Here is a 19,899-nt window from a genome sequence, read left to right as displayed (position 1 = left end):
TGCCTCTTTTTGAACTTCATATAAATGGAATTATACAACATGTTCTCTTTCAGAACTGGCTTCTTTTGCTCAACATTATGTCCATGCTGTTCCTTATGACAATGGTTTGTTCATTCTCAAAGCTGTATAATATTCCATTGAATATGAATATACCAGTTAGCTTAGCCATTCTAGTGTTGATGAACATTTGGGCTGTTACAAACAGTGCTACCATGAACATTGGTGTATGTTGCTTTGGGTACACACTTTGGTATGAATGTTATGCATGCCTAGATTTTCATTTTGGCTCGACTGCATACCATTTGTGTGACCTTGAGCACATTATTTCCCCTGTCTAGCCTCAGTGTTTTGATTCATAAAATGGGGACAATAATACCCACCCTGGGTATTATTGTGAGGATTAAATTGAGTTATTGTGAGGATTAAATTCAAGAAAGCATGTAAAACAGTGCTTGGCTCTTCGTAAGGGCTTAATAAGGGTTGGCTATCATTATTCCTACCTGTCTTGTGCTAACTTCTCAATCTCCTTACTGTTTTCCTCCTCCTGCCTCTTAAAAGTTCATTTTCCCAAGTTTAAGGTAAACTGGTCTGGTTTTCTCTCTCTGAAACTTATCTATTCTTATGACTTCCACTGTCATGTATGTGGGCAACTTTGCAAAGGGTTACATAAAAACTTTGACCCAAAAACTCTTGCCTTGGGTCTTCCCTGGTGGTGTAGTGGGTAAGAATCCGCTTGCCAATGCAGGGGACATGGATTCGAGCCCTGGTCCGGGAAGCTCCCACATGCCACGGAGCAACTAAGCCTGTGTGCCACAACTACTGAGCCTGTGCACCACAACTACTGAGTCTGTGCACCACAACTACAGAAGCCCGTGCGCCTACAGCCTGATCTCCACAACAAGAGAAGCCACCGCAGTGAGAAGCCTGTGCACCACAACGAAAGAGTAGCCGCCACTCATTGCAACTAGAGAAGGCTCGCGCGCAGCAGCGAAGACCCAGTGCAGTGAAAAATAAAAATAAATAAATAAAAACCCTTGCCTACAAAACTCAACCTTTCCCCTAATCTGCAATCCTGCCTTTCTAGTCCCAATGTACTATTTGCCCTTTTCCTTGCATATATCTGTTACCACGATCTCACCAGACCTAAATAAGACTTGTCTTTCCTCCTCCATATTACCATCACCTTGGAATCCTCTCTGACACTTCCTTTTCCCTCGCACCCCAGATTTAACCTGCAGGAAGTCCTGACGAATCTTTCTGTAATCACATCACTCCTTCCTTGCTTTTCCTTTTTATTCCCTCTGTCAAGTTCATATCTTTATCACTTTACACCTAAGCTAATCAATCGCCTGCTGTCTCTTCTACCTGGCTCCAGTCTCTCCCACAATAAATTACCCTGAACATTGCCTTCAGACTAACTTGACTAAGATAGTACTTGATGACAAATAATCATAACAGAGCATATGACTGCTGGAATGGTGCCATGAAGAGTTCCATGAACCCTCTCCCCAGTGAAACAACCATAATTGGTGAAAACTATTTTAAAAAATTAAAACCCCAAATGCAACAATTTGTAGTCTCTGAAATTTGTTTTAAGAGCACACAGTAAATTAAGAAACTTTTATTCAAGAAAATCTAAATCTTAGCAAGAAAAGTGAGAGTTGTACAACATAATAAATACAATTAACACTGTTGTATGTAGTATATCTCCACTAGAATAGTCCAGCCAAGTCACTAAACAAACAAACAAGCAAACAATAACAACAAGCCCCAGAGAGGAGAGGAATCCATATCCAAAGTTACTACATTACCCAAAATATCCAGTTTTCAACAACAAAAATTACGGTACGTGCAAAGAAATAGGAATGTATGACCTATACACACAAAAATCAGGCATCAGAAACTGTCTTTGAGAGGGCCCAGTTGTCAGACTTACCAAAGCCTGCAAAATAATTGTTATAAATATGGTCAAAGAACTAAAGGAAACTGTGTTTAAAGAAGTAAAAGAAGGTCTGATGACACATTCTCTATTTATTTATAGAAGTATATTTATAGAAGTAAAGGAAGGTCTGATGACACATTCTCTATTTATTCTCATTAAATAGAGAATCTCAGTAAAGAGAACTTATAAAAGAGAACCAATGGGAATTCTGGAATCAAAAGTTCAATAAGTGAAGTGAAAAATTCATTAGAGTACTCAGAATAGCCAAAACAACCTTGAAAACGGAGAGCAAATTTGGAGGACTCACACTTAACAATTTCAAAACTTACTACAAAACCTCAGTAATCATTGTGTAATATTGGCATAATGATAGACACATAGATCAATGAAATAGAATTGAGAGTCCAGAAATAAACCTATACATTTCTGGTTAATTGATTTTTGACAAGCAAGGGTGACATTCAGGGTGAAAAGTATAGTTTTTTCAACAAATGGTGTGGGACAACTGGATATTCACATGCAAAAGAATGAAGTTGAGCATCTTCCTCACATCGTACACAAAAATTAACTCAAAATAGATTATAGACCTAAATGTAAGAGCTAAAACTATAAAACTCTTAGAAGAAAGTATACAAGTAAATCTTCATGGATCTTGGGATAGGTAAAGTCTTCTTAAATATGATACCAAAAGCACAAACAAAACTAAATAAATTGGACTTCAAAATCAAAAACTTTCATGCTTCTCAACCATTTTTAAATGTACAATTCAGTGGTATAATGCACATTCACATTTTTGTACAACCATCACCACCATCCATCTCCAGAACTTTTTCATCCTGCAAAACAGAAACTCTACCCATTAAATAATAACTCCCATTACCTCCTTCCTGTGGTCCCTTGTAACCACTATTCTTTCTGTCTCTATGAATTTGACTTTTCTAGGCTCTTCATATAAATGGAATCATACAATATTTGTCCTTTTGTGACTGGCTTATTTCACTTAGCATAACGTCTTCAATGTTCATCCATGTTGTAGCATGTGTTAGAATTTCCTTCATCTTAAAGGTTGGATGGTATTCTATAGTATGTATATACCACACTTTGTTTATCCATTCATCCATCAATGAACATTTGGGTTGTTGCCACCTTTTGGCTATTGTGAATGTTGCTATGAACATGGGTATACAAATATCTGTTGGGATCAAGTAGCATGTGGAAGAACGTTTTAAAATTTAATAGGTATGAAATTATTTTAATGTGGAATAGAATAACTATAACCAGCACACCAAGCTTGCTGTATTATAGATGTTATTACTTAGGTCCACAGGGATTCTCAACCTCAGCACTACTGACCTTTTGGGCCAAATAATTCTTCATTGTGGGAGCTGTTCTGTGTGGCAGCATTCTTGGCCTCTACCCACCAGATACCAACACCACTTCCTTCAGCTCTGACAACCAAAAAGTGTCTCCAGACATTGCCAAATGTCCCTTGGCGGGTGAAACTGCCCCCAGTTGAGAACCACTGATTTAGGATGATACAGAAGAAGGTATTTAATATAAAAAATGAATGAATTTAATGAAACTATTAAGTAAATAATAAGCAGGTAGTAAAGAGATAGGGTCAAAATGATGAAGGTGATATGCAGGTGCCTGGAGCTTAGGATGCCTGGGGCATGCCATGCACTGAGCTAGGATAGCCAAATCCTCAGGCAGCTAAGAGGAAGCCATCAACTTAGATGAAGTATTAACTAGCCTCTGTCACGGGCCCTGTCTATCTTTCCATCTTCTCGCCTATTGATTCTCCACTTGGACTCTTCTCTGGACAAATCAACTTGTATTCTTCCACTTAGAGGCCTCTGTCCCTGTTGTCCTCTCCCAACTGGAATGTCATGCCACCCCAGCCTGACTTCAGCCCATAGACCTTCAAGGGCCAGTTCAAATCTGTAAGAATCGAAATCAGAAGAAATTTTTCCCTCCTCAGAATAATTGTTCATGTTGATTACACTTTATTGCTTACTGCTCAGTCCTTTTTAGTCATCTCTTCAAGTATTTCCCCTTGCCCTATATAGGGATGGGACTTCACTTCCTGGTTCTCTCTCTCTGATACTAAATGTCTTGCTTGGTAAAAATATTTACTTTCTTGTTAACTCAAATATTTGGTAAAACAATATAGGGATCTCTGGTAGGATGTAAACAGCTCAAAAATAGCTCAAGAGGGCTTCCCTGGTGGAAAAAAAAATAGCTCAAGAACATGAAATTATGCAGGAAATGATTGTAAAGCACTTACTTAATGCACAAGTTTTACTGATTCCTCTTGAGTTAACAGCATGAACAACTCAATTTTTATTACTGTAATTAAGGATGACGTCAAGAAAAGGAATACATGGTGACTAAGAAGTCATCTTTAGCCAACCACCTGTCTGACACTCTGCAGACATTATAAGGCTACAACAGCTTTGTGTGTGTGTGTGTGTGTGTGTGTGTGTGTTACATGAGAATTTTCAGTTCTGGGTCCTATGTATGTAAGTGTAAAAGTTACCACCCAATTTATCTTTCAAACTGAGACCATTTGAGAGTGAAAGACACTCTTTCAAATTTGGGGGACACTATTCATATTTTGCCAGGACAGTAGGCATAAACCACGACTGTCCTGGGCATAAAACCACCCTATGATTTTACTATAGACAACTTCACATGTAGGTTTAAGGAAGCAGCCTGAATCACAAGGTTATTGTTCAGCACCGTTTGACGAGCCAGAAGGAAGCTTTCCTAATAACAAAAGAGGCTAAACCCTTGAATTTCACCATAGTTTGTTCTGTGGAACTACTGCATGCTGGCACTTAGAACTTCTAAACAAACTTCATCTCTGTTATCAATCAGAAGCTAGCCAGGAGGCCTGGCCCTGGGGCGTTCTGAGCTCACTGCCTAGACTTTACACACAGGCAGCACTTGGTATAACAGACAATAAAGTGACAATTTTGGAGTCCTCAGAGCCTAAGGTATCTCAGGCCTTGAGGGGAATCTCATGAACACCCAGTTTGCAGCTTTTATCACTATTCTCTTAGCTACAGACTTTCCCATTTCCCTCAGAGTGATTATGCTGACGAGGTCTGGTCTCAAAAACCTCATCTTATGGTGGGAATGTAAATTGGTGCAGGCACTATGGAAAACAGTATGGAGTTTCCTCAAAAAAATAAAAATAGAGTTGCCATATGATCCGGCAATCCCACTCCTGGGCATATATCTGGACAAAACTATAATTTGAAAAGATACATGCACCCCTATGTTCATAGCAGCACTATTCACAATAGCCAAAACATGGAAACAAACTAAATGTCTATCAACAGACGAATGGATAAAGAAGATACAGTACATATATACAATGGAATATTAATCAGCCATAAAAAAATGAAATAATGCCATTTGCAGCAACATGGATGGACCCAGAGATTATCATACTAAGTAACGTAAGTCAGAAAGAGAAAGACAAATACCATGATATCACCTATATGTGGAATCTAAAATATGACACAAATGAACTTATCTACAAAACAGAAACAGACTCACAGACATAGAGAACAGACTCGTGGTTGTTAAGGGGGAGGGGGAGTAGGGGAGGGATGGATTGGGAGTTTGGGATTAGCAGATGCAAACTATTATATATAGAATGAATAAACAACAAGTTCCTATTGTAGAGCACAGGGAACTATATTCAATATCCTGTAATAAACCATAATGGAAAAGAATATGAAAAAAAACCTTAACTCAGTCCTCTGAACCCTCTCTGGTAAGGGTATTCTGAAGGAAAAGCTTCTCTCACTAGGTGGTAGATATAACTAGTAAAAAAAATCCTGCATGCATTGGGGCAATGGGTAAATGAGAACTTTCTGTACTTGCTGCCCAATTTTACTGTGAATCTAAAACTATTTTTAAAAATAAAGTCTACATAAAACCAAATCCTGAATCCTGTGACCACTACTTCTGAGGGACAGAACTTTGAAAATGAGTTAGCACTTAGAGAAAAAAAAAATTTTTATATTTCTTTTTTTTTTTTGGCCTTCCCACAAGGCATGTGGGATCTTAGTTACCCGACCAGGGATCGAACCCACACCCCCTAGCATTGGAAGTGCAGAGTTTTAACCACTGGACCACCAGGTAAGTCCCTAGAGAAAGATTCTTAAATGGGTTCCTACAATAACTAGGGCAAACATTTATTAAGAGCTAGATATGTGGCAGGCACTGTTTGATGCACTTTACATCTATTAACTCATTTGCTCCTCACAGCACCGCATGAGGGAAGCACAAATACTGTCATCTGAATTTTATGGGAAAAAGTGGGCACAGAGAGGTGCGGTACTTGCCCAAGGTCACAAGGCTGGGAGAGGCAGAGTCAGGATTCAAGCCCCAGCAGCAGAAGGGCCAAAGCCCATTGCTCTCAATCATTCACTAAGGATACAGAATAATGAAAATGACAGGCTGAGTGAATCACTGATTTTGCTAGAGAAGCATAAATAGAGCTCACTACCTTCTCTGACCTCTGCTGCTCGCTATCTCTCTGAGGACCTCCAGGACTTTCACAAATCCTGCTGAGAGGCCCCAGGTGAGTTTAGAGCCACTTCTACTTCGGTAAATTGATGGAGCTTTAGTCGTTCCAGAATGTGAGTGGGTGCACACCCTCTCCCTTGTTCCCTTTATAACAAGGCACTCTTATGCTTTCAAAAGTGTACTTCATAGCCACGTCCTAACCACTGGTAATCCCAAGCCAAGCCTCACCAAATCCTCAATCCCAACAGGCTACTAAACTTGAGTCCATTCTGTCTCCTAAATGGCCTCCCACAGAAACTCTTTATAGAGGGAAATAGTATGATTCAACAGAATATGGCAAGAGCCAAAGCAGAAGAGAGGAAACAGAAACCAGAGACCAATAAGGAAACAGTTCTATGTGTTGCAAATGGTAATGGTTATTTAAACCAGCCAGAGCTGCAAAGGAGAAGATGCACGTGTCCTTTCCCTCTTTCTCCTCTGCCTGGCCTCATTCTGCACCTCCCTTTGAGCCTCGGTGACACAATTGTGCTTTAGAATTCCCGAATTGGATGGACATCCCTTTCTGGAACTCTTGGCTGAACCTGTGTTCCTGACATGGGTGGAAAAATCCATTGGCACAATGATAAGTCCATCTGCAATCTACTCCCAACAGCTGCTTTCTGTGGCTCTGAATCAAGCTGGAGAAATCTTCCCGGATATCAGGAGCCACTACATGCTTTTCAAGGCCTAACAAGACATCTCAGTCTCCTTCAGCAAACACAAGCAGGAGCAAACCTGTTTCCCCAGCACGCGTGCAGACGTATGTATGGCCACCAAGCAGTACTATTTAAAGACACAACAACTGGAGAACTGTGGAGCAGAACCAAGTGCATGAACACACACGTGCACACACACACGTGCACACACACACATCCAACTGGCCACAGATCTAAAGCTTTTTTCTGGAAGCTCAAACTGTTTTAACACAGAGTCGGAACTATGGGCGTCCCTCACTAAAATCCTTTGGGTTTTTCTTTCCTAAAATAGAAGAGAATATAGAGGAATAAATAAATGCTGAGGTAAAAAAATTTTTTTGACAACGGAATGACAAAAATACAGCAATGGCAAAGGATTCTTTCTCCTCCTTCACCCTAGAAAACCACAAGTGTGGGTTCTCTCAAAGGCAGATCCAAAGGATCTGGGGCTAAATTCAGGCTTGAGAGTCTATTTCTGTTCACATTCTAGGACTTCCACACCTTCAGAGTGGGCAATGGGCTTCAGGAGCTCCTGACAGATAGATTTTTATGCAGTGGTTTTTGGTCCAGTGCTGATCAGCCTTCAAAGGGATGAAACATGAGCCATTGGACACTTGGATGGGTGAACAGGAAAAAGGAAGCTCCATTTTTTCTTGTCATAATCCTGAAATGTGTTGGAAAAAATTTAACATTGATACAAATACCACTTCCCTTCTCTGGCTAAATGGCTACTCTCATCTCAACCCCTGCTCTTGGTAGGGTGGCCCTGTCTGCCCTAGAGCAGTTGGCCTTTCAAGACAGTCAAGTGTTCTATTCGTGGTAAAAGCACATGCCATTGCAAAAGCAGTTTCAGACTCAGAATTTTAGAACTGGACCTAATTCCATAAACCAAAGTGTAAGTGGGTGGGGAACTAGTCTTGAATGAATGCCTACTGAGTGCCAGGCACTCTTAGCGTTTACCGGAGTTATTTAATCTTCTCATCAACTACTATTGTTACTCCCAGTTGCCAAATGAAGAAAATCAGGATGCATGCAGAAAGGTTAAGTGACTTGCTCAAGGCCGTACAACCTGTACATGCCAACAGGGAGTTCAATTCTAGATATGATTCCAAAGGCTACATTCTTCCAGGCTGCCTCCAACTGGGAGAAGGTCGTCTTAAGGGCTGAAAGAACAGTGGGACAATAACTGAGGTCCACACTGCCTGGCACGGCCCCATCACCCTTTCCTACCTGGAAGGGGCCAGAAGCCGCTGCCTCTTCATCCTTTCCTCTCCTTGAGGCTTGGTGACTCACTAACCTGACTCCTCTCTCCCCGGACACGACCCCAAATTTTGCCCCTGGTGTCCTGGACTACAGGTGAATCCACCTGTCGGCCTGGAGCCATCAGACCCGGCAGCTGAACTACCAGTCGGCCTCCCTCCTCCCAACCCCAGACGACACCTGACATTACCCAATCGTCCAACCCAGCTTGCGGTCACAATTGCCTCCCTCTTTGCAACCCGCCACAGTCAACATCAAACAACACCCCTCCAGTAGCCCTCCTCTCTTTTCCCTGCCCCCTCCGGGCTGGCTTTATCCTATAGTGTCTCGGCCAACGGGCTAAAGACGTGAAAAATAACCAATTGTCGTGGAGCTCTTCACTAAGGGCTCCGCCTCCGCTCTGAGGAGCAGCTCCGTTGACCAATGGGCTACCCTCAGCGTACAATGGAAGTGCGGGGCTAGTAGAGCAGCGGCTGGGCGGCCCAATGAACGGGCGGGTTTCCGTGGCTAGGGGCGTGGCAGAATCGGTCGTCAGGGGCGTGGCGGCAGTTGCTTGGGCGGGGCCGGTAGCGGCGGGAGCTGCACTGGCCAGGGGTTCCGGCTGCATTTCCTTGAGCGCCGGCGGCAGCTGCTGAGTTGCGGGAACCTGACTGGGGGCGAACTGGGCCGCAGTAGTCAACCACAAGCAGGTAAAGCCACGGCGGAGCGAGCTCCGCTAAGCCGTGATTGAGCCCCCCATCAGTCGGGCCAAACCCCTGAGCCCCGCGGTCCCTGTCGTGGCTCGGCCCATCGCGCCGCAGCCTGAGCGCCCCGGATCCTCGGGGGGCCTGTCACCTGTCGCCGCGGTGGTCCCCAGGGCCGGCGGGGAGGGAGGCAGCCTGGAACGCATCGGGTGGGATACGCCTTCCTGAAAGCCCTTTGTCCCCTTCAGCGTCAGATACCGAGGATGGGGACAACCCCGACTGCGGCCTCCCTACCGGCCATCCCTCCATCAGTGCGCACTCTTGGGACCTCTGGGGTCTGGGGAGGGGCTCTTCCAGCCTTGGTGATGGAGATCCGGGTTCGGCACCTGCAAGGAGAGGGCCGAGGGACCTGATTACAGCCCCGAATATCCGAGGGGCCTCTGCGTTTCTGGGCTCCAAGGGGGCACCCAGGAATGATGGGTTCAAGTTGTACGGAGGCAGCTTTTGACCCAGTTGGAGGCACACTTATTTAGCTCGCCCACGTGCCAGGCACTGTTCTAGGCGCTTCGTGGTCTTTCCCCACAGTGAGAACTGTCCAGCAGCGCAGGCCCTGCTAGGCGAGGCAGCCAACACCGCGACCTTGGAAGTGACCAGGCAGAGGCCAGGTGACAGCCACCTGCCAGGGATGCTTAGAAGGGACTCGCAAGGGAGGACTGCATGACCCACCTGTAAGGCCCTTCTCCATTCACAGATGCACTCTGACCTTTAATGCCTACCTTGAGAAGAATACTGCTGGGGGCTCATTAGTTTGAAAGTGGGTGTTGAATTCATCCACAATGAACTTGTGGTCTCAACTCTCAAGAGTGGGTGTTAGCAAAGAGAATGGACCATACCAAGAAGATAAGGTTTATTTAGCCATTATGAAACTCCTTAATTTGAACTACTGTGGGCTGCGTGCGTCTTTTAGTCTTCCTGATTCTTCTCCTTTGGTTGCTTCACCTCCAGTGTGTCAGTTTCACCTGCATTCCAGTAACTAGATCCAAAGGCAGGCTCCAAAATCAGACTCCTGAGAGGTGCCTGGGTGGGACTGTAGGTTTGGCAGAGTTAATGTGATCTGGCCCAGAGCTTTTCGAGGGCCATTTCATTGCAACCACACGAAGTAGAGGCCAAAAGAAAAACCATGCAGTACCCCTTTTACTACCCTCTGTCATTTGCCTGAATAGAGGCATAATAGAGGAATAATCTATTATTATTAGAGTAATATATATATTATATATATAATATATAATTATATATATTATTATATAATAAGAGGAATAATCTTCTGAAGGTCAGGAGGCAGAGGAAGAACCTTAATAGCAAGTTTGCTGCTTGTTTTAGGATGAATTAACCTTTGAATAACCCTTCAGAAAGCAGACCTGTCCATGTACTGCTGATTGTCGCATGAACTTGCAGCATTTTAGAGCTGAAGACACCTTAGGTAGAGCTTGTCTAATCCGTCTTCTCAATGCACAGGTGAGGAAACGAAGGCCTGGGGAGGTCACAGGACTGACTGGTCATCACAGAGCCATGATCTGTTGACCCTGGATCTAGCCAGTGCATGACTTGTATTTCACTCCTAGACTACTTATCTCGCTCTCTGTGTTGAAATTCTAGGGGAGTCTAGAGAGGTTAAGAGCACAGATTTTGGGGCCAGAGTGCCTGGATTTGAATCCTAGCCCTGCTTCTTACTAGCTGTAACCTTGGGCAAGTTACTTAACCTCTCTGTGCCTCTGTTTGTTCACCTATGAAATAGGAATAATAAGGTACTTAGATTAGAAGGTTGTTTTGAAGATTACTATATCTGAGGCATTTAGAACAGTGCCTGGCACACAATAAGCACTATAGATTTGCCAAATACGATCTTCTGTTGCCTTTTTATACAGCTTTTCTTCATACCTACCACCCAGTATTTTCTATCAGGAGCTAATTTTTTCCCCTGCTTCCTCTCCCCCAGTTCATTAAATATATTTCAGATTTCATTGTATATAGCACATATGTCTGTGGGGTTTTCCAAGTCACATCGCATTTCATTTCTTATTTTTGTCTTTTATTGAATCAGGTAATTCATTTTCTCTGTTAGTCCTCTCGTTGTAATTACACTCTTCTTAGACTCCAAACCTCATTCTCTTTAAAAGGGGGGGTGGGGGAAATCCCTCAAAGTGATAAACCAAGTCCCTGATGATACCAATCTCCACGGCGTCCTTCCAAATATCTATTCCCTCTGTTCAGCCCTATTTCCCAGTTGTCAGTGTGCTGCAGCGTGATTATAAATGGGTGAACATTTTTAGATGAAGATTTCATGAGCCACTGTATTAAGTGCTTTTCGGAAGTTCAGGGATCGTGTGTCAAATGCATTGAAGTAAGTTACTTAGTCATTGGAGCAGGGGGTGCACCAGCAACGCCTGCCTTGCCTGGCAGAAACACAAGTGTATGACTGATTCTTGCTGGTAATCTAGCTCTTTCACTAATTTTACTGCATTTTTCCTGTTCTTTTCTTGAGCTTGAAATAAACCAGATGGGACGTGCAGCGGAACGGTCTTTTCTCTCGTTCTAGTTGGGGAAATTCCCTTTTCTACTTTCACCTTCATTCTCTTTATCACCTTCACGGTTCTGATAAATATCTACTCTCAGTCCGCCATCCAATTCTCTTTTAATCAGAAGATACCTGTCACCTTTATTTCTTGCAGGAATCCGGTCCCTTTGGGTTTTCCCTTCTCTGTTTTTACATGTTTTCTAGAATGAAGCAAACTATCGATTGGCACCTTCCTAAGAGTTGATTCTGAGTTTGGGTTTTTTGTTTAGGACATTCTGGAACTCAGCCATCTTAGAATAATTGTTTTAGTTTCTTTGTGTATTAATAAGGGCCCCTTTCTCTCATTCTCTTGTTCTCTTTTCTCGTAACATCTTGGTGAAAGGGCTTCTTATTTGCTGTTATTCCTTACTTCTTCCACTTCCGCCTTCCTCCTGGGAATCTCTGGCAGGGCCCATGAAGAGTGTAATGGTTCTCCACTGCCCTTGTTCCAAGCTCCTGTCCAGAGCACGAAATAATTTCTTTGGTCCTATGGAAGACTGGGGTGAAGTCTGCCTTGTTCTTTGCCTAAAACCTGGCTCTTTGAAAAGCCCTAGGAGAGAGAGCCTTCCAATATAATGGAATTCACGTGGCAGAATTTCTGCTCTAACCTACTGCTTACAGTTTTCCGGTTTTCATTGCAGGGTGGGTTTTGAGTACTCTTTGACCAATTTAAGAGCATAGGTGACTGGGGCAAGGGGTGTTATAAGCCTTCCTGTTTCATCTTGGGCTACACTGTCCCTAGAGCAGAGCACAAGGAGTTCAGGCCGCCTCTTGATGTTCTCTGGCATTAGGATTTTATAGCAGCTCCGCATGTTCCAACCTCTTTGGCCAGTGCGTGTTGTTTTTAACCCTCATGCTGCTATTTCTGCACTGATACCCTGCAGGTGCTGACATTATCTCCCTTCAGGATCATTTTCATATCTGCATGTTTGTTTTTGTGGTCTTGGTTCCAAGGCATCATGTTTTTGGATTAAACATTTTCTATTTATAAAATGGCTGGTGTGGGCAGGCCACCAGACCTATTGTTACCCATGAATGAAGCTTGCGCACTGGACCCAGTTGGGTGCAGGGCTTGTGACCCAAGGACCCATTTTCCGATCTTTTGCAATAGTTAAGTAGCAGACAGGTAAAGAGCTTATTAGAGAATTGGAACACTGATACCCTTGGGTTTGCCTGGTTTCTGATTTTCTTTTGTTGTCTTTGAATGGAGCTTCATTAAGTTCAACAAACTGAGCATCTGGCGTGTGCCAGGAAGACAGCTGTCCAGATTAACAAGGGTGTTTGGTTTGCTGCAGAAACACTATTTTGTTTTTATTTTACATTTAAAAATTTTCAGTGTTTTTAATTTTAAAAATTGTTTTAATAGGTAATGCATTTACATGATGAAAGAAAATATTCGAAAGGCACAAAAGTGAAGTAGTAAATACATCTCTGTCCACCCCAGACTCCTACCACCTAGTTTTATTCCTTAGAGGCACCAGCGTTACTGATTTCTTCATCCTCCAGAGGTGTTCCAGGCACAGCCGAGATATTTTATAACATCTATTAGCAAATCCATTATGATTATCTTTCCCTTTAACACAAATGGTAGCAAACGATACATGCTATTTGGAACCTTGCCTTCTTTCACTTAGTGTTTCTTCGCAGTATGGAAAGAGCTTCAGCCTCATTTTTTATGTAGGTGATCTATTTTAGATATTCGATTCTGTTTCTAAGGCTGCTAAGAACCAGTCTTATTTAGGCAACAGCTTCACATGGAGATCCTAAAGCATTTTGTGGATTATTTGGGGGCAAATATTTTTCTTCTCTGTCCTGCAGCTCTGAGCCTGAGAAGAGGCCGCGTGAGGCGGAGGGCCTCCCCTGAAGGTCATCCTATGAGGGGAGAGCGGGGACATTACAAAATGAGGAGCACTGGACCTCAGGCTCTTCACCTGCCCTCTGGGCAGAATGTGCTGGAATTGCCTGGGAAAGCTTGCTATGCTTTCTCTGGTCTCCAGGGAAAGCTCCCGGCCTTCCTGATACACCTTTCAGCATCTCTACCATGTCGAATCCTGTCTCCTGCACCCCAGCCCCGGCTCTGTTTGTTCTCGCCCTTGGGCATCAGAGAGGAGCCCTGCCCTTCATGACAGGACTTCCTGTCTGGAAAGCTTTGTTAAGGGCCCCACCCCTTCCTTTCTCTCACCCCATGAAAAACCAGCTCTCACACCTGTGCCTCTGTGAAGCATTTTTCCCAAACAACATTTGGGAATATGATATTTGTTGCTCTTCTTAGGAGTGTTTCCCATTCTCCATATCACTTGACCAAGGTCTCTGAGCCTCACATGGCCTTGCTAAGCTTTTGCTGATGACTATTCTAAGAAGAGAATTTAGGGGGTCTTCACATTTGAATTTTCTGTGGCTGCCCTTATGTTTTGGATAACCACGCTGGTTTAAACATGGTCTCATGGTCTTCTGTGGCTCCCAGTGGTTGCCTGTTGCTTTGTTTCTCACTTTTATTTAAAATGTGCCTTGGCACTTCCCTGCTGGTCTAGTGGCTAAGACTCTGTCTCCCAATGCAGACTCTGTCTCCCAATGCAGGGGACCCAGGTTCGATCCCTGGTTGGGGAACTAGAGCCCACATGCCACAACTAAGAGTTCATATGCCGCAACTAAAGATACCGCATGCCACAACTAAGACCTGACGCAGCCAAATAAAATATAAATAAATATTTAAAAAAAATAGAACACAATCCTCCTGGGAATAAGCTATAAAAAAATGTGCCTTAATCTTCATCTTGTTTTTATTTCCCTCCCAATCTAATTTAGAGTGTTGAATTGCATTGAATCTTTATGGTGTTAGTCGGCCAGTCTATTGAGAGTCATTACTTTCTGATCTTTGCTCCTTGCTGGGTGTCCACGTCATCAATCAGTTGTACCACAGATGCTGTGTTATGTAATATGAGGAGAGGGAGGTGATGTTATCAGTCAGCCTCTTCCCAGTCCCTCTGGGGTAGAAGAGATAGAAGCTTTGAAAAATCTGCCCCATTTCTGCACAGTCACTCCAGGCATGTATTTGTGTACTGTTTACTTAGTCATGTCAATGAGAGCAGTAAAAAACAAATCAGCAAGTCCAACATAGGATTGCCAAATTTTAAGTTTTTCAAGTAAGGCATTAAAAAAGCCCTGTCATCTCCCATCATCGCCATCATTTAAGAAAAGACTTTTTAACCCCAAAAATGTGGGAAGGTCCGTATCCGAGGATAAAGAACAGCCTTCTAAACAGAACATATTTAGATTGATAAAAAGGTCGAGCTCATGGAAATCGAATCATGGCGTTTGAGTGGGTCTGAGGTAGAGGATTCTATTCAAGGAGGGTTCTACTTTTTAAGTTTCCTTAAACAGTGCCAGCTGTTCTTTTGCTGAGAAACCAGGCCATTCACTTAGCCAGCTAACCTAGCCATGGCATCATTTGATGTGGTTTTGTGCCCAGTGTTTTTTTTTAGATGGTATGGACCACACAATGTCGATGTGCAGTTGTAGCATCTTAGATTGATGTGAGCTGTTGGTGGGAGTTGTTCTCAGACTCAGCAGGAGCTGGATGTGTTCATGTCTAAAGTGCTATGTTGGGACTTCCCTGGCGGTCCAGCGGTTAGGGCTCCGCACTTTTGCTGCCGAGGGCCTGGGTTCGATCCCTGGTCGCGGAACTAAGCTCCCACAAGCCACGTGGCGTGGCCAAAAAAAAGGTACTAAAAAAACCACAATGATACAGTGCCCTGTTGTAGTTGTTAACAATGAGGAGTGAGGGAAATTGGGGTGGGACCTCCACAACTTGGAATGAGGCCATTTGATGTGATGGGTTTACACATCAGGCTTTTGAAGCGTCTGCTTACACTCCTTAAATTCTTGATGTAATGTGTCAGGTGGTGGCTCCCGTTGTTTCTGAGATATAATGTGACTTATCACCTGAGTCCCCATGGCACCTTTTGCTCTCCTCCAGCAAAAGTAAGTACCACGACATTCCTTCTGTGTTTTGGGTATTTCCCAGTCCAAGGCCAAGGGTATATTCTTGAGTTTCTTTGAGTTCTCCTTAAATTCAGAACACTCAGACTTTTAGGTTTCATGTTAATGATAACTGGAAATATTTTAAAAGCATGTCCTGGATCACGGGGATGACCTAATTATATCCAGGTCCAGGCACACACCACCTCAGTGCCCCTTAGGTGTGTGTGAATTTCTGATGAGTTAGAACCAGGCTAACCTGCTATGAGAAAAATACAGAGATGGACTTAGCGTGAAGAAGAGGAGCTAGCATCAGGTGAAGCCAAGTGTGCAAAGGAAGGCTGAAACGGGGGTCCCAGCAGAGGAAAGGGGTGCGAGAACAGTCACCACACTGCGCCTGGTACTCATACAACCTGCCCAGGAGCGGGTGGGAGCACCTGACGTTGTCTTGGGGATTTCAGGTCTGAGAAATGGCATCAGCCTCATTACGTTAGTGTAGTTAACCTGAATTATACTGTTTGGTTAATTGTATTTGTATTTATTTGTACATTCATTTTAGTCTCCATAATTGTAAAAGTGCTAAGAAAACTTTATGTCTGGTTTTATGTTCGTACATTTTTAGAAATAGTATAAGAAATAATAATCGAATAAAAGTAATTCAATTTAAATTTAAGATTCGAATAAAAAGTCCCCAGAGGATCCGGTGGGACCGTTTTTTTCCTGTAGAGGGGGCCAACTAGCACCTGAGTTTGAAAGACCCCAGCGTAGGAATCTAACCTCATGACTGAGGTTTCCAGTCATGTTTGTGTCCTTTCCACGTGCATGCATGGCTCCTTTCCACGTGTTGAACACTTTAGAAATATTCATTGAGTCGAAATGAAGACTTAGTTTGCATCATTGCCGTGCCGCCTGAATGAGATCCTGTTTGTATGTGCAGTCCACACTAAGTGTCCGTCCCAGTGGAGGGGAGCCCTCCAAAAGTAATGTCTTTGATTCTTTTTGTTTAATTTTGGAGTTAGTGATAAAGTTTTCTTATTGATATTTACATGACCCACACACTTACCAGGAGGGCCATACCTGGGAGCAGCCTGAAGCTTATTCACCACAAGTAACTCATCAGCCCAGGGACAGTGGAGATTTGACCATAGCTGAAAGTCAGGTGTGAACTTGAACCTCAGTGACTACTGAGACTGTTTGTACTGTGGCTAAATAATCATTCATTCACTTATTAGCTTTTATTATGGGATTTTAAAGGTATACAGAAGTAGAGAGAATCATATAGGGAACTCCCGGGTACCCAACACCACTGTTTCCTCTTTACCAGCCACTGCCCCAGCTCACATCAATTTTGAATAAATCCCAAATATCATGCAGTTGTATCTATATGTATTTCTGTGATATCTCTTAGAGATAGGGATCCCTTTTTTTTTTTTTTTTTTTTTGGCGGTGCTCCGGACGCACAGGCTCAGTGGCCATGGCTAACGGGCCTAGCTGCTCCGTGGCATGTGGGATCTTCCCAGACCAGGGCACGAACCCGTGTCCCCTGCATTGGCAGGCGGGTTCTCAAGCACTGCGCCACCAGGGAAGCCCAGGGATTCCTTTATTAAACCTAACTACAGTACTATTATTACTCTTTAAAAAGTTAACAGTAATTCTTTAATATCATCAGCTATCTAGTCATTGTTCAAATTTCTAAGTGTCTAAAAATGTCAGAAGTACTTTTCTTCAGTTTAACATTTTTGAATCAGGATTCAACTAAGGTTCACACACTGTGGTTGGTGGCTCTGCCATTTATGTCCCTTTTAAACTACAAGTCCATTTCCTTTTCTTTTTTTCCCTGCAGTTTTTTGGAGAAACTGGGTAATTTGCCCTGTAGACATATTTATTTATTTATTTTTGAACAGGTAATACACTCACACAGTATAAGAGTCAAAAGCTATGACATAGTAAACAGTAAAAAAAAAAACCTCCCCCAAAGCAATGAATGTTACTAGTATCTTATATATTCTTTCAGAGGTATTTTATGCATATCGCAGCAAATGTATGTATATCTCTATCCTGTATCTTTCTTTTTTCTATAACTGGCCACATATTGTGCTTGTTGTTCTGTTCCTTGCTTTGTTCGCTTAACATGGAATGATGGATTTTAGCAAATCTCCATATGTATTGTTTGACATCCTATTAACTTTTCTCAAGTATCCAATTATGACATTACTGCTTTTGAAAAATTGAGGGAAGCACAATCATTCCCAGGATGATGTGATTGCACTGGAATCTTTCAACAAACATTTATTGAGCCCTCTCTCTGCTGGGCCTCTGCCATCCAGGCTCTCCCCTGAAGCCTGGACACCCTCTGTCCCACCGTTGGCCCATGCTTAGCCCAGAGGTGGTTTTCCATGAATGTTTGCTGAGCTCCCAGCCCCTCACAGTTAGCTAGCTCCCTGTGTGGCCTGGAATGTATTCACACAGTAGACTTAGCTTCTCAGATTCCATATACCCTGGCTACAATTCCCTTCTCTATTCCAATCAGATAAATAAAGTGCTCACTCACTCTTGTCAATGACATTGAAAACTGTGCCCTTCTAAATAGTAAGATGATAGAAAATGCCAAGGAGATTATAGCCAAGGATATTTTTCCCAACTTAGAAAATACAGACCATTTCCCTCTGTCTATCATTAATATCACCCATCAGTCTATTTATTGACTCCCCGTAGAAAGCTGGATGTTACACTGAAATTGCAAGAGAAATCTTGACTTTGCCACCAAAGAGTTTATGAGAGGAATGCAAATTTCTTTAAGGCTCTCTTTGGATGGGAGAGGACTTGCAGAGCGTCTGTCAATGGGGCAAAAGGGATCAGGATCCATCCAGCTGTGTGACAGGTGCCTTGTTTCTCTGTATTCCTAGAGCCTTTTCTAGACCTGGCCCAGGGTGGGTCTCCAGGCCTCAGACTCCTCCATGGCATTAATAATAACTCACAGAACTGTCATAAGTACCAAATGAGGTAATGTCTAAGGGCATACTTTGTAAACAGTAAATTACAGATTGGTTTCCATGTCAACACCAATGCACTTTGTGACATGTTTCTTTTTTTTTTTCTTTTGGCTGCGTTGGGTCTTCGTTGCTGCGTGTGGGCTTTCTCTAATTGTGGCGAGCGGGGGCTACTCTTCGTTGCAGTGCGCGGGCTTCTCATTGCGGTGGCTTCTCTTGTTGCAGAGCACAGGCTCTAGGCACATGGGCTCAGTAGTTGTGGAGCATGGCTTAGTTGCTCCGTCACGTGGGATCTTCCCAGACCAGGGCTCGAACCCGTGTTCCCTGCATTGGCAGGTGGATTCTTCACCACTGTGCCACCAGGGAAGCCACTGTGACATGTTTGAGGAATTACTGAGGTCATGTATTTAAATCACAAGCCTGTGATAAACTGTTGAGCTACACAAATAGGAATTTTATTTTTGTCTAGTTCTGCTCCTTCCTTTTGAAAATATGGTGACTTGTTAGTTGGCATTAGCCAGAGAGCACTTACTGGTTCCCAGGATGAGGGTTTGACCCCTAACCTGTGGTTCACAGACTTAATATTTTCTCTGGGGGGCTGATAGATAAGCTAATGGTCTGGAATGGATGCAGGAACTTGTAGTACATCCGTGATCTACTCATCGCCTGCAGAAGATGGTTAAATTGGGGTTGGTAGTGATTGCTCATAGGCAAGTCCAGGACCTGGACTAACCGGGCTTGAAGACACAGACTTTGGTCTCTGCCCTGGGACCCTCTAGCCCTGTTGGATAAAGTGAGCCCCTCTTCTGCCATGTCTGATGGACACACCATTGCCAAGGATTGTGTTTGCATTTAAAATTTTCATTTTAATAATAAGGCACTCTTTATCATCCCCGTTTTAATGGGTAAGGAAACTGAGGTGCAAAGAGGTTAAGAAATTTGCCCAAAGTCATACGACCAGTAAGTGGTAGAGTTGTGATTCAGGCCAGACCTATCTGTCCCCAAAGCCTGTCACCCTACTGTGAGTGGCCTTACTACCCCACCATCCATGCACACCCACAGGAAGCATCTCAATGAGGTAGAAATCTTTGTAACAAGACTTGTTCTGACCTGTTTACATAAACCTGTTTCAGATACCACAGATATTTAAGGA

At 43.3% G+C, this 19,899-nt stretch overlaps 1 protein-coding gene across 3 annotated transcripts in view; it reads left to right on the top strand.

Annotated features, from left to right (window-relative positions):
* The first annotated feature begins 8,930 nt into the window (after window positions 1-8,930).
* The window catches only part of ABHD2 (abhydrolase domain containing 2, acylglycerol lipase), a 110,236-nt gene continuing 99,267 nt past the window's right edge, over window positions 8,931-19,899 (top strand). The window contains exon 1 of one of the 3 annotated variants that reach the window (XM_024766454.1): window positions 8,931-9,170. The gene's annotated coding sequence lies outside the window, so the exon portion shown is untranslated. Of the gene's footprint in view, window positions 9,171-15,678; window positions 15,760-19,899 lie in introns of those variants that run through there. The other 2 variants (XM_024766453.1, XM_024766455.1) reach the window with 2 other exon arrangements.

Source organism: Neophocaena asiaeorientalis, unplaced genomic scaffold (genome assembly GCF_003031525.2).
Source record: "Neophocaena asiaeorientalis asiaeorientalis breed wild unplaced genomic scaffold, Neophocaena_asiaeorientalis_V1.1 scaffold346, whole genome shotgun sequence".
Classification (NCBI taxonomy): domain Eukaryota; kingdom Metazoa; phylum Chordata; class Mammalia; order Artiodactyla; family Phocoenidae; genus Neophocaena; species Neophocaena asiaeorientalis.
This window is presented reverse-complemented; position numbering and strand designations above follow the sequence as displayed.